The sequence below is a fragment of the Accipiter gentilis genome, chromosome 18 (assembly GCF_929443795.1).
Source record: "Accipiter gentilis chromosome 18, bAccGen1.1, whole genome shotgun sequence".
Taxonomy (NCBI): Eukaryota; Metazoa; Chordata; class Aves; order Accipitriformes; family Accipitridae; genus Astur; species Astur gentilis.
Genome location: NC_064897.1, coordinates 13,801,698 through 13,822,884, shown reverse-complemented (window position 1 = coordinate 13,822,884; position 21,187 = coordinate 13,801,698).

Below are 21,187 nucleotides of genomic sequence, written 5' to 3'. Positions count from 1 at the left end.
GATTACACAACTGCACCAGCAGCAGTAGAGCTTAGAGCATACAGTTACAAATGACGGGACTTGCCCACGCTTCAAGTGAGTTCAAAATATTTCTCCAAAATTGTTTACTTTGCGGCCATCAGAAAATCATATTATTCTTCTGTCCTTCAGAATATAGATGCCAATACAGTTACGTTAGGGTCTCCTAGACTTTTATCTCAGATCCACGTGGATGGGTAAGGAAAGTTACCCCTCAAAGACACGTTTATAGCATTGTTTTGCTGAGTCTGAATGCAAGTTAGCTGGCAAAATGAAGTTAGAGTCTTCAACAGTGCTTTTTTAGGAAGAAGCTTCCAGCTCTGGAAAGCTGGTTGCCTCTTTCAAAGAATTTTGGGGGGGGGAATTCTGAAGAGCACCTACTTTCTTGCTGAGCAAAATGGAGACAAGTTAAGTCCAGCATGCAGCTGAACATAATGAGCAGTGTGTAGGAGCCAGTGTATGACACTGGTTATGCAGCAGCAATTGATGTTCTAGAATAATATCTTGTCTGAGTCATAGCAGCATAATCATTGCCTAGGTGTGGAGATTTACAGTAACAATTTGGCTCTTCAAATGATTCACTGTGTGGCCCTCAGCAAACTACTTAATTTTGCCTTTCAATTTCCTTGGCTATGAAACAGAGATAATTGTATTTCTGGAGCTTTATAAACACTTTGGGATCTATAGCTGGAAAATACATAAATGTGCTAAGCAACAACATCAGATTTTTTTTCTCTAGGTAAGACACATACAAGGCCAGTTTCACCTAGATTTCATTGTGCAGATGGTCTACCTGAAGCTGATAGACTACAAAGTAGTACAGAGCAAATTTATAGTATGACTAACTTCTTTAATATCTTTATTCTTTTGACTGTTAGGGATTTTTCCTTTATTATTTTTCTTCTTGTGACTCATTTTCCAAAGGCTCTTATCAAGTCTCTTTACTTTTCAATAGAAGTAAATATACTGGTGTGAATGCCAGACATGTCTATCGGACTTGTAGTGGCTGTTGCTGTGCAAGATGTGTTTGGAAGAGGAGCAAGCCAACTGGAAATCATACCATTGGCATTGACAACAGCCACAAATTTGGCTATAATTTGGGTATATACAGGGACTAGATCTTCCACCATTGTAAGGCAACCATTTATGTGATAAAAAAATTGATAGCAAATAGTGATTTTGAATTTAATCATTAAACAACATTTTGGGACAGAATATAAAGATGCTAAGAAATTTATGAGGGCAGCAAGTTAATTTTTCTGAATTTAGCTGAGACCTTAATGATAATACCTATATTTATTCCAATGCACTTCCATTATTCAAAACACATACTATACTATGTATAGTATCATTATATCATTATATGTTATGAGTTGCCAATAGCTAAGGGTTCTCCTCTACCTCCTGCCCCTTCTTGGGACTTCCCCCTCTCCCCAGGCAGAGGCTCATAAATTATAATAAACTCATAGCTTTGAAAATAGAAACATTGCTGTGCAAGGACATTTGCTGCGCAGCTCTGACTCCCACCCACCCCTCTGTAGACATTACCTGCATCTCCCCCTGCCAAAGGTCTAAAACCCAGTGCTAGTGAGAAAACAGGGATTATGTGTTAATCAAAGTCTAACGCTTTTATATTCCTAGCACTCCTGTGCCCTGTTGTATGTTCATTACTATTTGCTAGAAATTCTATCTTTTATCTGAAAATCAACTGTTATCAAATAGGATACTTCTTGTTCTAGAAAACTAGTGCTAGTGTCGTTGATTTGCTGAAGCTTCTCAAACTCTTTAAGACAGCTGTATTCAGAAAAAAATCTCATCCTTCCCCAGAAAGGAGAGGAAAATTGAATATGTTTTGATTTAATGTGATTTTGATGATACATATAATGTTTCTCTGGGTGATTTTTGCACCTCATTCAGGTTTGTACATCGAGGGTTCAAAAGCAAAGTTGTACCTGACAGATTTACTGATAAACTATTTTTTCTTCTCTTTGTGGCGTAACTGTCACAGGATGACACAGGCAGGTAAAAAGAACTGAACTGCCTGGATAAAAGTAGGACTCTCCTTTTTAAAAGCTGGAAGAAGTAAGAGGAAAGTATCTGGAGACGACAGTTTGTTTTGGTCTGGGGAATCAATTTGTTTCCTATTACCTTGTGGTAATTTGTTCTGTTTCTTGCGTTGAGTCATGAGCTCGGGGTTAACAGGCAGGGATACAGACTCTCTTCTAGGCTGGAAAGTTTCCAGTAACAACTGCAGAATATTGCTGTCTTAACCTAGTGCTTTCATAGCGATGACAAGAGATACCAGTTTGTGTGCAAAATTCATCTTAGTTAAACCAAGACATGTCTGCTGATACAAATTTTGCTGCAACTTAAACTCCGTAGAAATCTGAAGTATTTCTTGATCTACATCTTACTGATCTCCTTTCTTGTCCTTTTGTTACAAGAATAAATGGTACCCGTTCTGCACTTCCTAGGAATGAAACCATGTTTCGTCTTGAATCTGAAACATTGGAGAATTAGTGTTCATTTCATTTCACTTGTTCCGGCCAGTGTTTATGGGGCCTAGCAGTTAATGACAGCTGGGTCCTGAGCGTTTAAGCCTTCATTGCACTGCAGGAGTTAGGTGCATAGCAAAAATTATTCTTCCAATTTTATGGCACTAAAAAACCCCCAAAAATAGAAAGCCAGCTTCCTGTTTATAACTAGATCTCTTGGCTTCCAGTATCATTTTACTTGCAAGTCTACAGAAAGGGAAAAATCCTAACTAATAATTCAGTCATCCCTCTGATTTAGATTCCCCAGCAGCCCAACACGCTGAACTAAACAAGGGTCCTATGCTGCCAAGCTCTAGTTAAAATCCATATGTTCACCAAAATACCATCACTTATGTCATGCAGGTTCTGAATCATTAGGTATGATGTTCACATTATTACTCACTAAACAGTTTCTTATACTGTTCAGGCCAATGCATATCAAAATTCATGAATTCTGATGGTTACAAAGAGCTTTTAATGATACCTTCAGAAGATGAAATATATAGGTTTCAAAAAGGTATGCGAAAATATGGATATTAGGCATAATAGTTAGAGGTAGGAGGAGCACACAAGATCAACAAGCCAGACAAGTTCAGAAACCTTTAGTGATTGTGTAGCGATCTGTAATGAAAATTCAAGTACCTTCTCCTTAATGATCCATTTATCTCTTCGACATGATTTTCTATCATTCTAACTGGCATGGCTCCTGTTTTCTGAGTGTTTATTGCAAATTTGTTTTGTCAAACAAATCTTTAATACCAGACAGATCAAGCTGCTTCCTTGAGATTTTCTCTGAACAATTGTCTTTTCTAAGGAAAACACAGATGAATTATTTTATGTCTGAAGTAGTAATACTGATATGATTCTTGCCGTGAAGAAGGAGGAGAATTTTAAAGTCTCTAAAATGAGGGGAATTGTTTCCATATCAGGAGGTTAACTGTATGGAGTCATCACTTTTAACCTATAGCATGTTTTACATAAATCAGGGTGGAATTCAATCAGGGAGGACAAGATATCTGAAAGGGTGGTGTTTCCTCCAGCAAAAACTGCTAGTGCATATATCCTCTAGGTACATAATGTGAGGCTGGTTCTGCCACAGTGTGGAGTACCCTGTAGCATGGCAGCAATAGGGCAGTTCTGTTGGTTATTGCTTCTTCATGAAGAGACTTGGCTGTTTAGATTTTTTGCTTCAGCTTTGCATGTGGAATGAAATCACTGTGCAATTGCAGCTGCCTTCTGAGACACTGGGCTACCTTACACTCTATTTGAAGACCCAAAGTCAAATTGAAGACTCCTTGGTTTCAGTAAGTGTTAATAGCAAAAATAACATGTTATTCAAACTCAGAGTATTGGGGGAAAAAATGTTTAAAAAACCCATACTGAAACTTTTTCTTTCGGTAGAATCTTTTAAATCTGTTTCAGTTGTTTGAATCAATATTTACTTGAATTTACAGACATGTTTCTGTACATGACATCTTGTTACAAATCATCATATATTGCCCTGCTACTTTCAGTGCTGATCTCACATACTTTAACTAGTGCACAAAGGGAACCCTGTGAGTAGGTAAGCTGGGGTGTGAATTCAGAATATGCAGGCACTCCACAATATCGTCCTATGCACAGTCTTCCTGTGGGTACGTCACTCCACTTTGAAAGTGGTGCATCACTACAGAATAAGAGCTTTGTTGCAGAATAGATAATAACCTTGTAAATTCACACTCTGTAATACAAAAACCTCCCTGAACCATTAGTGAGTAATTTTTATTGATTTCAGAATCCCATTAACCTTAAAGGTATTCCTCACACATGGTAGAATCACTCAGGAAAGCAAGCGGAAACCCTAAATTTGAGGCTTTGGGCCCTAAGGAGCATTCCTTTAACTCTATCCCTCCTCCCAACCTTGCAGATTCTGAATATTTCCATTCCCCTTACTGTTTCTTATGCCTTACTCTGTAGGTTACGGCCATAACTGCTACCAGTGGCTAGCCAGTAGCTTGACGTATCCAAAGAGACCTGGGGAGCAGAGCAAAGAGAGTCAGCTGATGACAGCAAACTGGAAAAGCAGCAGCTCTAGGCTTTGTGATAGTCATATGCGGTAGAGTATGGGAACATTGGTGAAGCAATAGGATTTCCCTGTCTTTCAGCCTCAGATCCATTGTCCACATTAAAAATAAATGGGAATTGTCTGGGGGAAAAAAGTAACAGTGTATATTTTATGTGTTGTATATGCTTTTAGTAAGGCCTTGGTTCTTCAAACTGGAATCATGAGCATCCTATATCTTATGGGATATCTGAAAAATCTAACTGCTATTGAAGTCTAGATTAAGAAAGTCCTCTTTACAGTGTTTCAAATGAATTTGGGGAGTCAGTGTTGGGAAAAATTATTTTCTGTATTTATTCAACATGGACTTATGGAAAGATTTTAGCTTCCTATGGATAGACATTGGATGTAAATGCAAATTCCCCTACTTCAGGCTTTACAAAAAACATACCAGAATTGGAGAAGTCTTAAAACAGGACTGATGCTGACTGCAAGAGTAATTTTGATGGGTTTTAGTTACACTGCTGTTGACTTTGATGAAGATGTACCTGAATGAAGACTGCAGCATTACTTGGGGAGAAAGTAATCTCAAATTACCTCTTATCATAACTTTTACAATAAAAAAGAATAGTAATGAGGACAAATATTTCTTTTGTGATTGTATATTTATCCCCATAATGAGAATATAACTTTATTTCCTTCAAACCAGTAATACCCTTTCTTCAATTATTTTCAAATTCCCAACATTATGTTTTTATGCACTGTGCTATAATCCTTACACATTAGCTTCTTTTTCTTTCTCTCACTCAAATTGAATAAAAAAAAATAGTGAGGACAAACATATATAAAGTTACCTATACCTTTTCCCAGCAAGACGACAAATAGAATTTTATCACATTTCTCTGTTCAGGGAATAGGCAATACCCTTGTAAATTGGGAACCTAATATTGCAGATGAATTAACTGCTTTTTTAAGATTATTCTTAGCAAATTCTGTAGTTCATATATAAATAGTGGTATATAAGGGAGGTATAAACCGTGATCCAGCACTAGGCCTGGCTCTGTAAGTAGACACACTGAAGTCACTTGTCATTATTTCTGTATGCAGATGCTTTTTACTGCATCTAATCTCCCCCTTATTGTCTCTGAAGAAGCTTATGAATCATTTTTACAATTAATAGACTGAAGTCAGAAAGTATGGAAAAATGTAAGATGGTGCTCACTGTTTTAGCACAAGTTCAAGTGACCTAATTTATTACTTTGATATGATGTTTATCTTATGACACAAGTATTTTACAGATTAATCCAAAAGATGTGATTAAAACGGAAACCAGCTGCAATGTTTGATTAAGGTAAATCAGACTTAGCAAGTGTGTCTTATAACCAGAGTGCTTTTAGGTATTGCGCTAAGCATTTTTTGTAACCTCAACTTATTGTATCACCAGAGTGCCCGTGTAAAACTGATCCCCCAAACCCTCGCTTAACTGTAAGAGTTTAGACTTGTGCTTTAAGTTAACTGCACATTTATGTCTCTTGATAACTTGCCTGTTTCTAATGCAGGATTTAACAGGCCTTGTACTGCTGACATTTCGCTAGTTATTTTGTAGACTGAATCTGAAGATCTTCTTTAATTGGGTAAAATAGAGCACTGTTTTACTGTTTGCAGTTTATCGGATGTATGTTAAGCTCCACTGAGGCTTCAGGGATCAAAAAATCAAGCAAAGACAGAAAGAAGAGAAAAGTGAACCAACTGGGCTATATTAGTAAATAATTTAGCTTGCTTAAAATAACAATGTTCACACATTTTTAATTTAAAGCCTGCTAAATCCTTTTAAAATTCATTTGTATTTGCAATTACTTAAACTGTGAGCTGTGCACTGAAGGGAGTGAAACTATAGATTTTAAGTACGTAGCTGGAGGTAATATATAAATTCAATTGATCAGTCTGGCAGAGAATTGATGCCACAATTTGTACCCAGTGGCACTTTCTCTTTCTTACCCGACTGGCTTAGAACATTATCAGAAAGTCAATATGATACGCCAATATAGTGATATACTTGCAGTCATAAGTCCCTTGTTTAGATTAAACCCTAGGTGCTCACGATGTGGATTGTAATGGACAGACAGCCTGACTCCATCCTATGATGAGCTGTTCTGAAAGCACTCGACTCAACTCCAAGGTTTCATATGGTCATCAATGGCCCCAGCAGCCAGCCAAAGCAGTAACAGAGGATGTCTGTCTCTGCAAAGCAACGCCGTGGGCAGGGAATAGTGCGTATGCAATGCTCCAGTCTGGCTGCAGTCCCCTCTCTATCAGCTGCCTGCCTCTAACAGGCTTTGCAGTCATCGCGATCAGGTTTCCTTTATAACTCTTCTTTAGTCTCATGTTTTGGTTCTCTCTCTTCCTTGTAATTTATTAATGATTTCACCTCCTCTGCATTATCTTCTGAAATCCTTCCATTCTATAAAAGGCATCTTTATGAAGCCTGAGGAGGAATGATTTCCAAAGTCCAGTTTTTGAGAATGTGCCTTTCTGTACATACAGTAAATACAGGCTTGTATTTGTGGCTGCATTGAGAACTGGATCAGGCCACTAGCTGCTAATTTCATAGAAAACACTTATTTGAGTAAAAACCCATTATGTCTGGTGTGACATATAAAACTAGAAGGTCATCCACAAATCTGCCCTGCATATATTTTCCTCCAAGGGATTTCAGTTGTATATAGTATGTACAGTAACATCTGACACATCACTGCACATGTTAATTTTTTCCTGTAGCAATGACCCTTACCACTCCACCTACATAACATGTGATGCTTAGAATCAGAGAATGATTGAGATGAGAGCTGTTGGGTCTACAGTTGTTTAACCCTCTCTGTGATAATGCAGAATTATTCTAACCAGTGTACCACAAGTACTTTGTTTTGTGCAGCTTTAAGTGACACAGCTGATGAACTCTTCCACCACTTTCCCCTCCTGACATTCTACCAGACTTCATTGTTAGGAATAGTTTCCTGGTCCTTGGACTAAATTCTCCTGTGCTCTGGTTTATACCTTATACATTCCTGATCATCTGCTCTCTCCAAAACAACTCCAACTTTTAGTTTTCTTTTTGAATACTTGTCTGTAATACCTATGGTTTTCATTGTAGAGTAATATTTAGGAATGGACTTCTTTCAGAGGCATGGAACTACTTTTGTTCCCTTGATGCAGGGCTGGTGACAAGGGCTAGGAAATTACTCTCAAGTTACAATTAGTGCATAGGTGTGAAACATTTTATGTACTGTCTCACCAATGAAAGGGAATTGTGTCTATTTTCTTAGATGAAGAAAGATAATTCTGAAACCTCACAGTACGTCTATGTCTTGTGGTATGTTATATTTTTTTATTTCCACTAATCTGATTCCATATAATATCTGGAAAATGAAAGTCTCAGTTATCTGGTGACCTGTTAAAGTCAATTGTAGGCAAGTCCACATGAGTAAAGCTCTCCTGCAAACACTCATACATGCACTTGCCTTTGTGTTCATGAGTAGTTATGTTGTTTTCATGGATAAAGGAAAGCTGACATGTAAGTGTCGAAAGGACAGGGTTTTAGACCGCAGCCATGGGGCTAGGCAGTCAAATGTTTGTGTAGCACAGAAAATGCACATAAATTTCCTGTGCCCTGCATATGTCCATGTCAATGACTTAAGTAGAGTGTGGGACCTCTAACCTTCAGAAACAAGACGAGCTGTACTTGTGATGCTGTTTCATACTGATCTATTCAATCATCAGTGACAAAATCCTCTAACTGTAGATTTGATTCTACTCATGACAATAAACCCTTTTTGTTAGACTGAGATCAGGGTAGAACCAGTCTCTTAATCCATTTGGCTTTTCTATTTTTGTACATTGATTGCTTATCAGGAAATAAATAAATGTGAAGGTAAAGGACTTGTGCACATCAGAGCAAAAAGCAATAGCCATTAAGCCTGTAACTTACAGTATATGCCCTTTTAGCAATAAGGACACTGCTTGAAATTGTCAGTGTGACAGATTTACTCTTAATAGCTTAAGCAAATTTCACAGTTTACCCAGGTCATTTTGAAGTAAGAAACATTAATGTGTTTGGAATAAAAATTAAAGATTATAAACTTCACACACATCTGCAGAGAGTCAGCCATATGTTTCGTGTGCTTATTTAAAATATTAGGAGGTGCTTGTTGGGATAGAATGTTTCCTCTGTGTGTATAACATAAATAACCTAAAGGCATTTAAATACATTTTGATATTTAAGGATATGTTTAAATCAGTTTTAACGTATCGATTCAGTCCTGTTCTACCACCACACACCCAAGACTAGAAAGCATAGAACTTTCCCAGTATAACTGCTTGTACAATGCACAGTGCTTTATGTAGGTTCTTATTGTATCAAGTTGCAGAGGAAAACGAGGAAGGAAGGGGAGAGAAGGAAGAGAAAAAAGGACGGAGGTGTGCGTACCTGCACTGTACAGTGAGGATGTGGATGTCTTCCCTCATGAAACTGGGCTGCTCTTGCCTTTGCTGTTTTCATTTCCTTGTGGGGATGGAAGGGCAGCCACCATTTTGCAGCAATGTGCTATGCTTGTGGCAGCAGCTGGCTCATAAGCAAGCATAATGTACCCAGAGCATATCACTGGATTAAGTACAAGTTCTGCTTTGGACATGCATTTTTTATTTCCAGTGGTTGTTGCAGTGGTCTTGAAGTTTTGCTCTAAGTGGTTTGGCTCAAAGGTGATGACTTTTTAAGCAGTACAATCATTTTATGCAAACTTGTTTAGTGAAAATCAGCATGAGTTGCTGCTAAAAGCAGGGTGCCAAAAGCTTAGTTTGCTACTGATCTCATCGTTGTTGCTACAATGATAGCAGTGGGACATTTTAGAGATACAAAGGTGACATAAACAAAGCTTTAGGTCTATTCTACTGGATGCTGAGCCTCTGAACCTAATCCTGGAAAATAATTTGGGATGTGCTTAAATAGAGAGGATGGTTCACCTACTCATAGATAACTTTTGAGGGATTGCTCAGGCATTGGCCATTAAGCATAAACCTAATCACTCTATTGGACTGGACCAGAACACTTAGCATTCTGTAGGATTGAGCCCTGAGTGTCTAATTACCATAAAAAATATACGGTGGGGAATGATTATGCACTGGTAGGGGGGATGGTAGAGTAACCCTAATAAATCTTTTTGATCTTTAATTTCTCTACTAAAGTATAAATCAGCTCTGTATTTTTCTAAAGCCTGGGTTGGTAACAGATATTAATGTAGCTGAGGCTAAAATTAAGATGGTGTGTCTGAATATTATTGGAAGGAGTGGACTGTATCACTGAGGGTGGGGTTTTGTGGGTAGACGAAGACAGTATGTTGAATCAGCACAGCCTTTACTGTGAAACAGGATCCATACTGCAGCGTACATTTCCAGTGAAGGGACAGTCTTCCTCTAGCTCCCTTGTAAATCTATCCAAGAGAGTATGCTGATGAAAACTAGAACTTTTTTTTGTGGAGGTGAAGGAGTCTGAATGTTTACTTGGTAAGGCATGGACTGAGATTACTCTGGTTGCTCATCTCAACTTTATTATTAACAGTCCTTGATGGCTGTAGATCCACATTTCCAGTTAGCATGAATTTGTCTAGCACTGTACTTTTTATGTGGGTTAGACTTAAGAAGTGAATGTAGGCGACCTTAATTCTCTGTTAACATTTTTGTGCGTATGGGAATATATTTATATGCACACATACTCACAGACATACGAGTAAAATATAGCAAAGATGCATTAATTTTACATTGATTCAAAATATTTACAGTTTCGGTTAAGATGATCGTGCTAAAGTGACAGAAAATAGTAAGTATTAGCATTGCACTGTAAGTAATGACATGTGCTGTAGATCCTCACAGAAAAAAAACAATTGCCTGTGGCATCCACACAGTATTTAAATTGGTAATCTCAAAAGCAAGGATGCTTAGATTTTTCAAGCTTGTTTTTGGAAACTCTTATCTTAGCTGAAAGTTGTAAGTTTAGGGGGAGTTGATAATTTAGGGTTTGTTTTGTTTTTTCTTCTTGAGAGCTAAGAGACTGATGTTAGAACTTCTTGGATAGGAGCAGTTTTCACTGTCTTTTTGATATATGACTACTTAACTACAAGGTTGAAATCTCAGAGGAATCTCATGCCTTGGTGTACTGGGTTTGTGTGGTGGGGTTTTGGTAGCGGGGGAGGGGCTACAGGAGTGGCTTCTGTGAGAAGCTGCTAGAAGCTTCCCTGGCTCCAAGTTGGACCCGCTGCTGGCCAAGGCCGAACCTGTCAGTGACAGTGGTAGCACCTCTGGGACAACAGATTCAAGAGGGGAAACCTTCAGTGGAGAGGAGTGGGATGTGAGAGGAACCCCTCTGCAGATACCGAGGTCAGTGAGGAAGGAGGGGACGAGGAGCGGGGGAGGAGGGGCTGCCCCTGCAGCCCATGGTGAGACCAGGCGGCAGGCTGTGCCCCCCCCGCCGCCCACGGAGGGGAGCAGGGGAGCAGATGCCCACCTGCGGCCCGGGGAGAGAGGAGCTCACGCCGGAGCAGGTGGATGCCCCTAAAGATGGCCGGGACTCCATGGGAAGCCCACTCTGGAGCAGTCTGTACCTGAAGGACTGCACCCTGTGGAAGGGACCCACGCTGGAGCAGTTTGTGAAGAACTGCAGCCCATGGGAAGGACTCACGTTGGAGAAGTTCATGGAGGACTGCTTCCTGTGGGAGGGACCCCACACTGGAGCAGGGGAAGAGTGTGAGGAGTCCTGCCCCTGAGGAGGAAGGAGCGGCAGAGACGATGTGTGACGAACTGACCGCAACCCCCGTTCCCTGTCCCCCTGCGCTGCTGGAAGGGAGGAGTTAGAGAGTTTGGGAGTGAAGTTGTGCCCAGGAAGAAGGGATGGCGGGGGGGGGGAAGGTGTTTTAAGATTTGGTTTTATTTCTCATGATCCTGTTCTGATTTGATTGGTAACAAATTAAATTGGTTTTGGTTTTTTTTCCCCAAGTTGAGTCTGTTTTGCCTGTGGCCATAATTGGTGAGTGATCTCTCTCTGTCCTTGTCTCGACGCACGAGCCTTTCATTGTATTTTCTCCTTCCCATCCCACCAGGGGGGAGGAGTGAGCAGACGAGCAGCTTCATGGTGCTTTGCTGCTGTTTGGGCTTAAATCACGGCACTGGGAGAGTCTCAAAAGGTGAAGATACATTTCACCTGTATAGACCCAGTTTGTCATTATATGTTCCTTTCATGATCTTTGCTTTTTTTTATTTGTTTCTAATTTTTTTTTTATATTACATGACAATGAAGCGCCTCTTGCCGCACCCATGAAAGCTGCCATTCAACAGACAGGTAAGATGATGTGTCAGAAATGCTTATTCTCTGCAAGTCTAAAAGGGCGAAAGAAATTTCATATGCCTTTTTTTTTCAGCCTTCCCTAGGTAAGTTCATAACAAGTGGGTTCCTACTGTTCTGCTTGGCCCTGAGTTAGAGGAACAGTTCCACACACTGTAAAATCAGAAGTTTATGGTCCTTACAGTCTAGAGGACAATGGTGTCTCTCTCTAAAATCTGAGCACAGGGTATGCAGAGAAAATAAATGAGTAAAATACTTGCAGTTGTCTGGGAATATGTAAAGAGGTTTGTTAAATGTTGTACATGTATTTGACATTGTGGTGGTTGTTTTTTGTTGTGTTTTTTTTTTTTTCCCTATTGGACTCTTCTCTGTTCTGGTAATGTCAAGTCTTGAAATACTTCAGTGCCAGGAGAACAGCTATAAAGATCTAGCAGCATTGTTTAACAATGTCTTTTGTATAGAGTAGAGACCTTTTAATATTTTCCTACTTAAGTAGTTGTTGCTCAGTTAAGGAGTCTCATTGATTATTTACTTGGGTAACAGCTGAAAAAGAACTGAGGATCCAGTCCTGTCATGTACTGAGAAACTCCTCAAAGGAATTAAGTTGCTTAGGGTAACTGAGATCACTTTGTGCTATGTGGGTTCAGTTCTTTAATTGCTAAAATCACCCGCCTAAAGAAGGTAACAGATACAGAAGGCAGAGTTGGAGCTGATGAAGAAAAACACCGAGCCTACCATGCTTAGTGGTATTTACAGGCATGTTTGCCATTTCTTAGTTTCTTAAATTATATTTAAGTTGTTAATAAGGATAAAATTTTTTTCTTTGTTCTAAGGATGCCAGAATAATTATTCAAAGGAACACATCAGGTCAAGTGTTAACAATATGTGCTTTAAATAAAAAAAAATAAAAAATAAAAAATAATTAAAAAAACCCCAAACTAACAAAAAAAAAAAAAAAAAAAAAAAAAAAAAAAGGAGGAAAGAAAACCACCACACACAAGAACCAACCATCTGTTCCTAAAAGCTCTTACAGCAGCAGCAGTCTTGGTAAGGATTTAAAAAATACAGTACAATTTCTGTGTTAAGATTTATTATAAGAATTAACAGATTTACCTCAATTAAATGATCCAGAGTAACTTCTGTACAACATATATTTACAATGAAATAATCATAGCCAGAAAGTGCAAAATGAACAGATCTCCTCATATGGCTGGTTTTGTGTGAAAATAATATTACTTAAGACAAACAGCACTTTTCAAAAGCTGTATCTTCAAAATGTGATGTAAAGTGACTCAATTCCTTTGGTGTAGAGTCTATGAAATATTAAGAGAACTTGGATTTTCCTCCCACTGCTAAATGAACAAAGTACAATGAGTGTCGGCATAAAAGTCATTAAAGGCCAAAAAAGTCAGAACTGATTTTTTGGTTGGAAAAACCCTCAGCAATTCTATTGTCCATAGCTGAGGTTGCAAGGCTACAGCTAGTTCTTTTACGCAAGGCTTAACTTTTTTGTGTTAACTGTAAAGTAAAACAGCTCTAGGCTAGGCTTTCAGTGGCAAAGAACTTAAATTTCCTGTAGGAACTACAGTATTAGCTGCTTGACTCGGGTCTTGGGGCAGAAAGTAAGTAGTGAACATTATTTTTTCTGGTGATCCTAGTGGTGTAAAGATGCTTTTAAGGAGGAGGAGGTGAGGTGAAAACAGGTTAGAATACAGACCACTCTGAAGGAAGCACTGGACAAATTAACTATGTATGATGTCTTTTCAAGGTACATTCTATAATACACTTGTTGCATTTCAAGTTACATCTTAAATGTGAATTGGGCAACATTATGGAACAAAGTCCTGGGAAACAGTGCATTAACTCATATAATCTGTGTGCTCAGGGAAGGGCCACAGATTCAGAGGCCTTGAGAGCATAAATCTGGTGCTCAGTCAGCATGATCTTGTGTTATGACTTATATCATAGGGTGTTATTGTGGCCTCGTGCTCCCACTCATACAGCATTTTGCTTGCTGTGCGCACTCCTACTAAGTAGTCACACCACATTCATCCCTTGACCTGCGTACTCTCTGCTCCTCTGTTCTTTGTGAGGGTCGTCTGCTGAACTCTCTTCTGTTTTTAGTGCTCATTGGAGGTTTATGGGACTGGATATTAATTAGTCCTCCCAGCATGAAGCCCCTCAGTATATTATTACAGCAATGAAAATATCACCACTTGCATAAGTGTTTGATCTTAGTCAACATATCTGGTAGGTTTTGGTATGGAGCTGGGGTTAATCCCAGACCGAACATCTACAGATTTGAGAGGAATTCAGATCAGCGACTGTATAGGCAGTTCAGGTTTATTTGTAGCTACAAGTATGACTGGGCTTGACTCTCCTGTCTGGATTGATCCTGAAACATACTGATCTTTTGCTCTTTTAATGGAGCTGGAAAAAAAAAAAATAAAATCGGTGTGGATCTTTGCGAGAGCCACACTGAGATCTTTTATTCAGCACAATGCACTGAACATGTTGTGTGCAGTTCTCCATATTTAATGGCTCTTTTATCAAACAGAGTTGCTTTAAGCAAGGGAATAAAATGAACTGTGTGCAAGTTGTTTCCTTGGCTTCCAATAGCCCCTCTCAATCCAAATACGCTGTTCCCCTATTGCCTGCAAATCAAACTGCACATATAAAAAGGGGAATGAAAAGGTTTATCTGCTTCCATTAGCAAATACTACATCTAACAAAGAGATTCATGTAATGAATAAATAAACACATGAGGCACACAGATGTTTTGCCTGAGTATTTTTTTTAAAATAAGTTCTGAAAAACACAGTTGAGTCTCCTTAATTGGCACAGGGACCCCAGCAGAGAGAAACATGACAATTAAGCAATCAGTTCAGTGATCAGAGGTGCCATGGAATATCTATGCACCTTTTGTGTTGGTAGACAGCATGTGCCAAATCCACAGCTCATGTAAATTGGCATAGATCTGTTGAACCCTAATGTTCTGGCCCTTGGTTTGGGCATTTGTGTACTGGAAACACTTTAACTTCCTCTGCCAATGTCAAACCTTTGTAAGTAGAAGTAGAGAATACCAGAAACGAACCAGGATCTGCATGCTAGCTGACTTACGCCTGCTCCAGTGTCTTTGCAGACACTGAAGTGGCTTTCTGGATACTGCCTAAAATCTAGGCATGGAAGGAAGATGATCTAGGTATAATAACTAGCTCTGTCATTGACCTTGAAGAAGTAAGCTTATCTCTTGGTAGCAGATACCGCTACATTCCAACCTGTAAAAGTAGAATAATAGTATCATACCATTCTGCTGAGGTTGTCCATGTCTATTAAAAAAAGGGTCAGTGCACCAAGACAGATGATGTTAGAGAAGCTAAAAAGTCTATAATTTTTTATTAGGAATTAGACTCTCGTTTATGTCTTTCGTATTCAGTTATGTGTGTGGTCATAATCTTTCATCTGGCTACTGTGACTCCTGTAAGAGGTTAATTTTTAAGGGTTAATTCTGAGAAGTTGCTATGAAAATGTGTCCTCAGGGAGGGACTGGCCAATTAGAACTTGCTCTTATGGTACAGTATTTGCATCTTCGTAACCTTTACTAAGCCTTCAATATGGCTTGAGGAAAAAAATGAGTGTGGCTGGTTCTCAGGGAAGATCCTAAGGTACATAAATACGAACTGCATTTTGAAACATTACTTGAACTTAGGTTCTCAAATCCATATTCAGGCACTTAAGGAAGTAGAAAGATTTTCGGAAGTGCTAGGAACTGAAATTTGAATCCAGTCTGAATTGGTGGGTAACTCGCCACTTCTGGAACCCAGTTTACTTATCAGATATCTAAATATGGATTTAAACTATAATTTTCAAACATTTATCTTGACCTAACTTTCCAGACCATGGAAAATAATGATTTTAAAGACTTACTTTTCATAATGAGTATTATTGCAACCAAAGCTGTTTAATTCCCAAATACTTACATCTGCTATGTCTGAAGGCACTGATGACTAAGTGCATTTGTCTGGACTATGTACCAACTACATCTAAGGGTATTTGCAAGAAAAGAAAAATCTTTTTTTCTCAGGTAACAGCTTTCCTGTTATATGTGAAGCTGATACCTTTGGTCCTCAGCACTGGGCAATCAACATGAGAGAAGGATGCAAAGATGCATCTTAAACCTCACGGATTTTAATTGGAAAGAGATGGCTAAGTCAATTGCCATCGTTTGAAGATGCTACCTTGAATGCTTTGTGACCTTTTCATGTCTGAGAACATTGTATGTTTGGATGGTGTTCTCATTGTGTAGAAACGCATCATCTTCTATGCGATGTGGTTCTGTGTATTTTAAAGAAAATGTTAAACTACTTTGTGTTTTTGTTTTTTCTTCTTACTACTTTTTGTTCCTTTTTAGTTTTCTTGGACTTATCCCATTGCTCTCCTCCCTCTGCCCCAAATGGCAGTGGCTTCTAATTTAAAGCTGACCTTTGCAGGTGTCTGTGGCTTTTAAGAGTGCTTTACCTTTTGTTGAAGTGGTTTTTAACTTTACTTTATATTTTAAAAAAAGATCAGTTGGGAGATTCTAATGCTCCCAATTCAGCTTTTTTACTAACAGTGCAAGTTAAAAGTCAGCATGGCTGAGAATAAGGGATAGAGAGGGAGAACATGAGAAAAGGAAAGTGCATATTGATGCATCAGAGCAGTGCATAGGAGCCATTATCACTGAGGTTGTCTCATTGTTTCTGTGATGAGTGGAGTTCTCTAGGCAAGGATTGAATATATTTACTGCTAAATCATATCCAAAAATCTCTTGAAGATGTTGTAAAAGAGCACTGAATCCCCATGACCTGTATTAAATTTAGAAAACCTTCTGTTGTTTGGAATTTTCATCTTCAGGTATATATTGAAATGGCTATAACTTTTATTGAAAAAATATTTATATATAAATCTCTTTTGTGTCTCTGATAATATCTACTATTCTCTCACCTTTACCAATCAAATCCACAACCAACATGTAGAAATTTTGTTTATAAAAATCTAAATTCACTTGAAAAAGTTGGGGGAGGGACATGGAAGCAGTGGTAGTGAGGAAGAGGAGGCTGGGATTTTCTATTGAACTGAAAATTCAATTTTTATGTAAAGTAGCACTTTATATATTTCTTCAGAGCAAGTTTCTTAAGTAAGTCTTACTCTGAAAGTTTAGGCTTGTCAAAACCCATGTCTCCCATTCCCTACATGTGTATTTGTTTTGAGGCTTATTAGGAAGTGGATGTGCATCTGGGGGTTTCACACATACAAACTATTTTCTTCAGATAAAAGTCTTCTGAAGGACACAAGACCTGTAAAGCCTCATGGGGTATCATACTGACTTGGATTTTATGACAACACTATGTTGAATTTTCACAAAGGTTTTAATCCCACTACCTAACATCAAAAGGAGCCTGATTCATAAAACATTGCTTCTATCACTTTTTTTCCTAGAATCTTGCTATAGATCTTTTGGAAATGGAGGTAGATATTGTGTGTTGAATTGATTTGTAGCAAAAAAAAAAAAAGAAATCCAGCCCTGAAGTGTTAGTCAGTATTGGCCTGAGGGAAGCATCTTGGCAATTGGACAAATTTAATTTTTCAAAAATCAAAAAGAAGGGTAAAGAACAAAATGTACCCATAAAATACATCAAACAGATAAATTTCTGTAGCTGAAACAATAATATATCAACACTGTCAAAAAGTCATAATTGTCTCAACACTGTAACATTATTTATTTAATATTGAGAAGCTATTATTGCACTCTAGTTTAAAAAACCACTCTTACCTTAAAAATGCATGAAAATAATATTAAAAATTAACACCGAAACTATACAATGTGGCAGTAGGAAGCTCAGCAAATTGATAATGAAATAAGGAGACTTTCAAACGAGGTCAGAAACTACTACATGATATCTTTTTGATGACATATGAGGAATGAGACATTAAATATGTCTGTTTTCTAGGAAAATATGAGCCCATTCGTACAACTTTGCCATCAAAAAAAGGCATAAAATACTGAAGGATGCCCATGGTACTGAGACCAAGAATGAAGTAAGGGACTGCAGTGTGAGCTTGGCTTTCTTCTTCTGGAGCAAGCATTAACTAAAGTGTGCTGATGGAGCAGCATAGTGAGCATTCACAGCTCAAGTAAATGTGGTAAGGATGGAAGTGTACAAGTCCAAAACAGGCTACTTTCTGCCGCTACTAACTCTTCATTTAAGTAATGATTTAACTGTTCACGTTGTAGTAGGGCCTAAATGCAATCAGCAAGTTGGTCCCATTGTGCTAGACGTGTTGTGAAGTAAAGACCTGTCATAAAATCCATACGCCTGTTTCAGCTCTGTATTGAAAGTGTAAATCAAGCTTTGTGTCAGCTTTATCCATAGTGAGTTTTCATCTGTGGCACTGAGTCGCTGACCACAGTGGGAGTTCCAGGTTCTCAGGGCAATGGGTTGGGTTTCCTGTCACTACAAGTGTTCCAAACAGACTCTGCTCAAATAAATGTGCATTGGGCTATTTTCTTCTCCTTTGCTGGAAGTAGTACCATCATGAGAAAGCATTCATCAAATATATTTATTTGCAAGATGAAAATGGTATCTCCCTAGGTCAACCTAAAGATTCTCTCTGTCCTGCAAATCAGGACGGTGTTGCTGAGAACCTACAGAAACAGGGAATGAAAGAGTGAAAATAATTGTTTATAAAAGTGAAGAAATCACTAATATACATGATGTGTAGTTTGCAGAATAGTTGGAATGAGGCTAATGATGTTTCTGGAAAGAACAAGGTACCACTTTCATGATAGAATGATGACAAAGTTGTAGTGACAGTAGGAAAGTAAGTAGCATACTATTACAAACATGCATGTGATACATCACTTTATTGCACAATTAACCATACCATTTAACATTATAAGTCTGCCTGCTGTTCTTCCTGCACCCACTGATCCATCTTTTATGGTGTATTGTTTATTCACCCAGGTACTGTTTCAAACTAGTGTCCAGGAAGTTTCTTCAGTCAGTCACACCTTTCACATTTCCTCAAAGAACTTTCTTGGCCAGGCACAGTCTCTTCTTGAGTACTTATATTTTCAACTCTTTCATGTTTCTCCTCTGCTCTGGATCTCCCTGGGTTCAGTTTTGAAGAAATATTTGTCTCCGAGAACTGAGACATTTCTCTCACCTAATTTTGAACTTATTTTTACATTCCTGTGTTGAGAATTCACATGAAATGATTCTGAGGTTTCACAGGACATAAAAATGCTCTAGTACTAAAGTGATACCTCATTTTAGAAATATTTAAGTTTGGTTTTGAGAAAATGATTCTTAATGTCACAAATAAACACAGCAAGGAACAGTATGCTTGTATTGATACATGCAGAAGTAAAAAGAGAACAAAACCCCTGCCTAGTTCTCATGTGAAACATTTTTAAAAACAAAAGAAAACACAGCTGGAGGGGGAAGGATAACAAAATCTAGTAATTTCTTTCTGTTCCTTTTGTAGGGCATGTTGCCCTGCCCTTAAGACTCTGCTCCCAGCTGCTTACAGCTAGAATTATCCACTAGGATTTCCATTATGAATATGATTTTAGTGGTACACCCAGGTTTGGGTTCGGGTGTCATGGGTTTTTGCTTCAGAATGTCTTTGTTTAAGTACCTTATGGTAGGTATTCTTCTTAAAACATGAATAATTATGGTTCAGAGAAAGTGCATTATTACTTTAAGTTACAACTGTAAGGAAAAATGACAGTGGTGCTTAAATGAAGCTTGACAGTCTGCATAGCAGGCACCAGCCATCTGTGCTATGGCAGCACTGTTTGTATTTTAATGTTTAAACATACAGCAAAGATAATTAAGAATAACTATAATTAAAAATGATTACAACAAATTACTTTTCCCTCAACAGTGATGTGTGCCTGTAACTTATAAGTTACTTGATGAAGTAACCCTTTGGTAAGGCAGATAGGATAGCTTTGCAATTCTTACCCCGTTTCTGACAGTTTGTAGATTTTTCAGCGGCTTTTTTTTTCTCTCCAAGTGATGAAAGCATTTTACGTACTGGGCTTCATAGACCTATTTGATGCACAGTAATTATCACTGAAATTTCATCCTTCATATCAGTATCTTCACTCTTTTTATTTTTTTCTTTTCCCTGAGACAAGATTAAAAGTGGCGTGTTTCTCAGGCTGTGGAAACAAAATGACAAGAAAAGAACACAAACTCACATATTTATTTTCATTTTCAAAGAAAAATATTAATATTTGCTCTTGACAAAACCAAAACAAAATTTTAAACAAAACCACCCCAACTTTTAGGATAAATTAATGCAATTTCTGTTATGACTTCTTATACCTCAGAATAATAAGCCCATTTGATTTTGCGGCCCCATTTGTATAAAGCTTTGACTCTTCCTTCTTGTGTGGAGTTCCATATGGATTCTGTCCTGTTGATGGGTTATGGTGTTTGTCCTCATGGATATGAACATGTTTAGAGTGCATGAGATGGGTCAAAGACAATTTTTTCTTAACTGGTCATGACCAGAATTTCAGTTTCTGAGTGCCTCCTTTTGAAGACATAAATAGGCTGAAAAAGAGAACAGTTTCTGCAGCTGGCTGTGGGAAGACCTTACTACTGATTTTCAATTCTACCATGTTCTTAGCAGCAAGGTGAGATCCTCCATGGAGGCTGGATGTGGCCAGATGGGTGCAGGCTCAGAAACCAGAAAGTCCTCTGAGATTCCTGTAGCATAGACATAATTACATCTTTTATGATGTTCCACTGTCACCATTCTTAATCATTTAGTACATCTTTGGGCTTTGGTGCCGAAGGCACGATACAAAAGGCGTTACCAACAGCTTCTGTGAGGCACAGTTGCATTTCTGAATTCAAGTTGTCCTGGTTCAGCAGGTTTTGCTTTCTTAGAGAAAATGGAATTGTTGCTTGATTGATTATGTATGAAACCATTTGTTTGTCTATCCATCACATATCAGTTTAGATGGAATAGTTTTTAGCAACTTGTTCAACACCTAAAGTTTTTAGTGATGCTGCAAATTTGCAAATTTGACTTAGTGTCACAACTACTATGTTGTTCCGTGCAAAAATTTCAGAAAGACTCCAAAACCATTTGACAGATGAATAAACAATGGCACATCATTTACTTATGCCTACTTAGCAATTTTGAGGC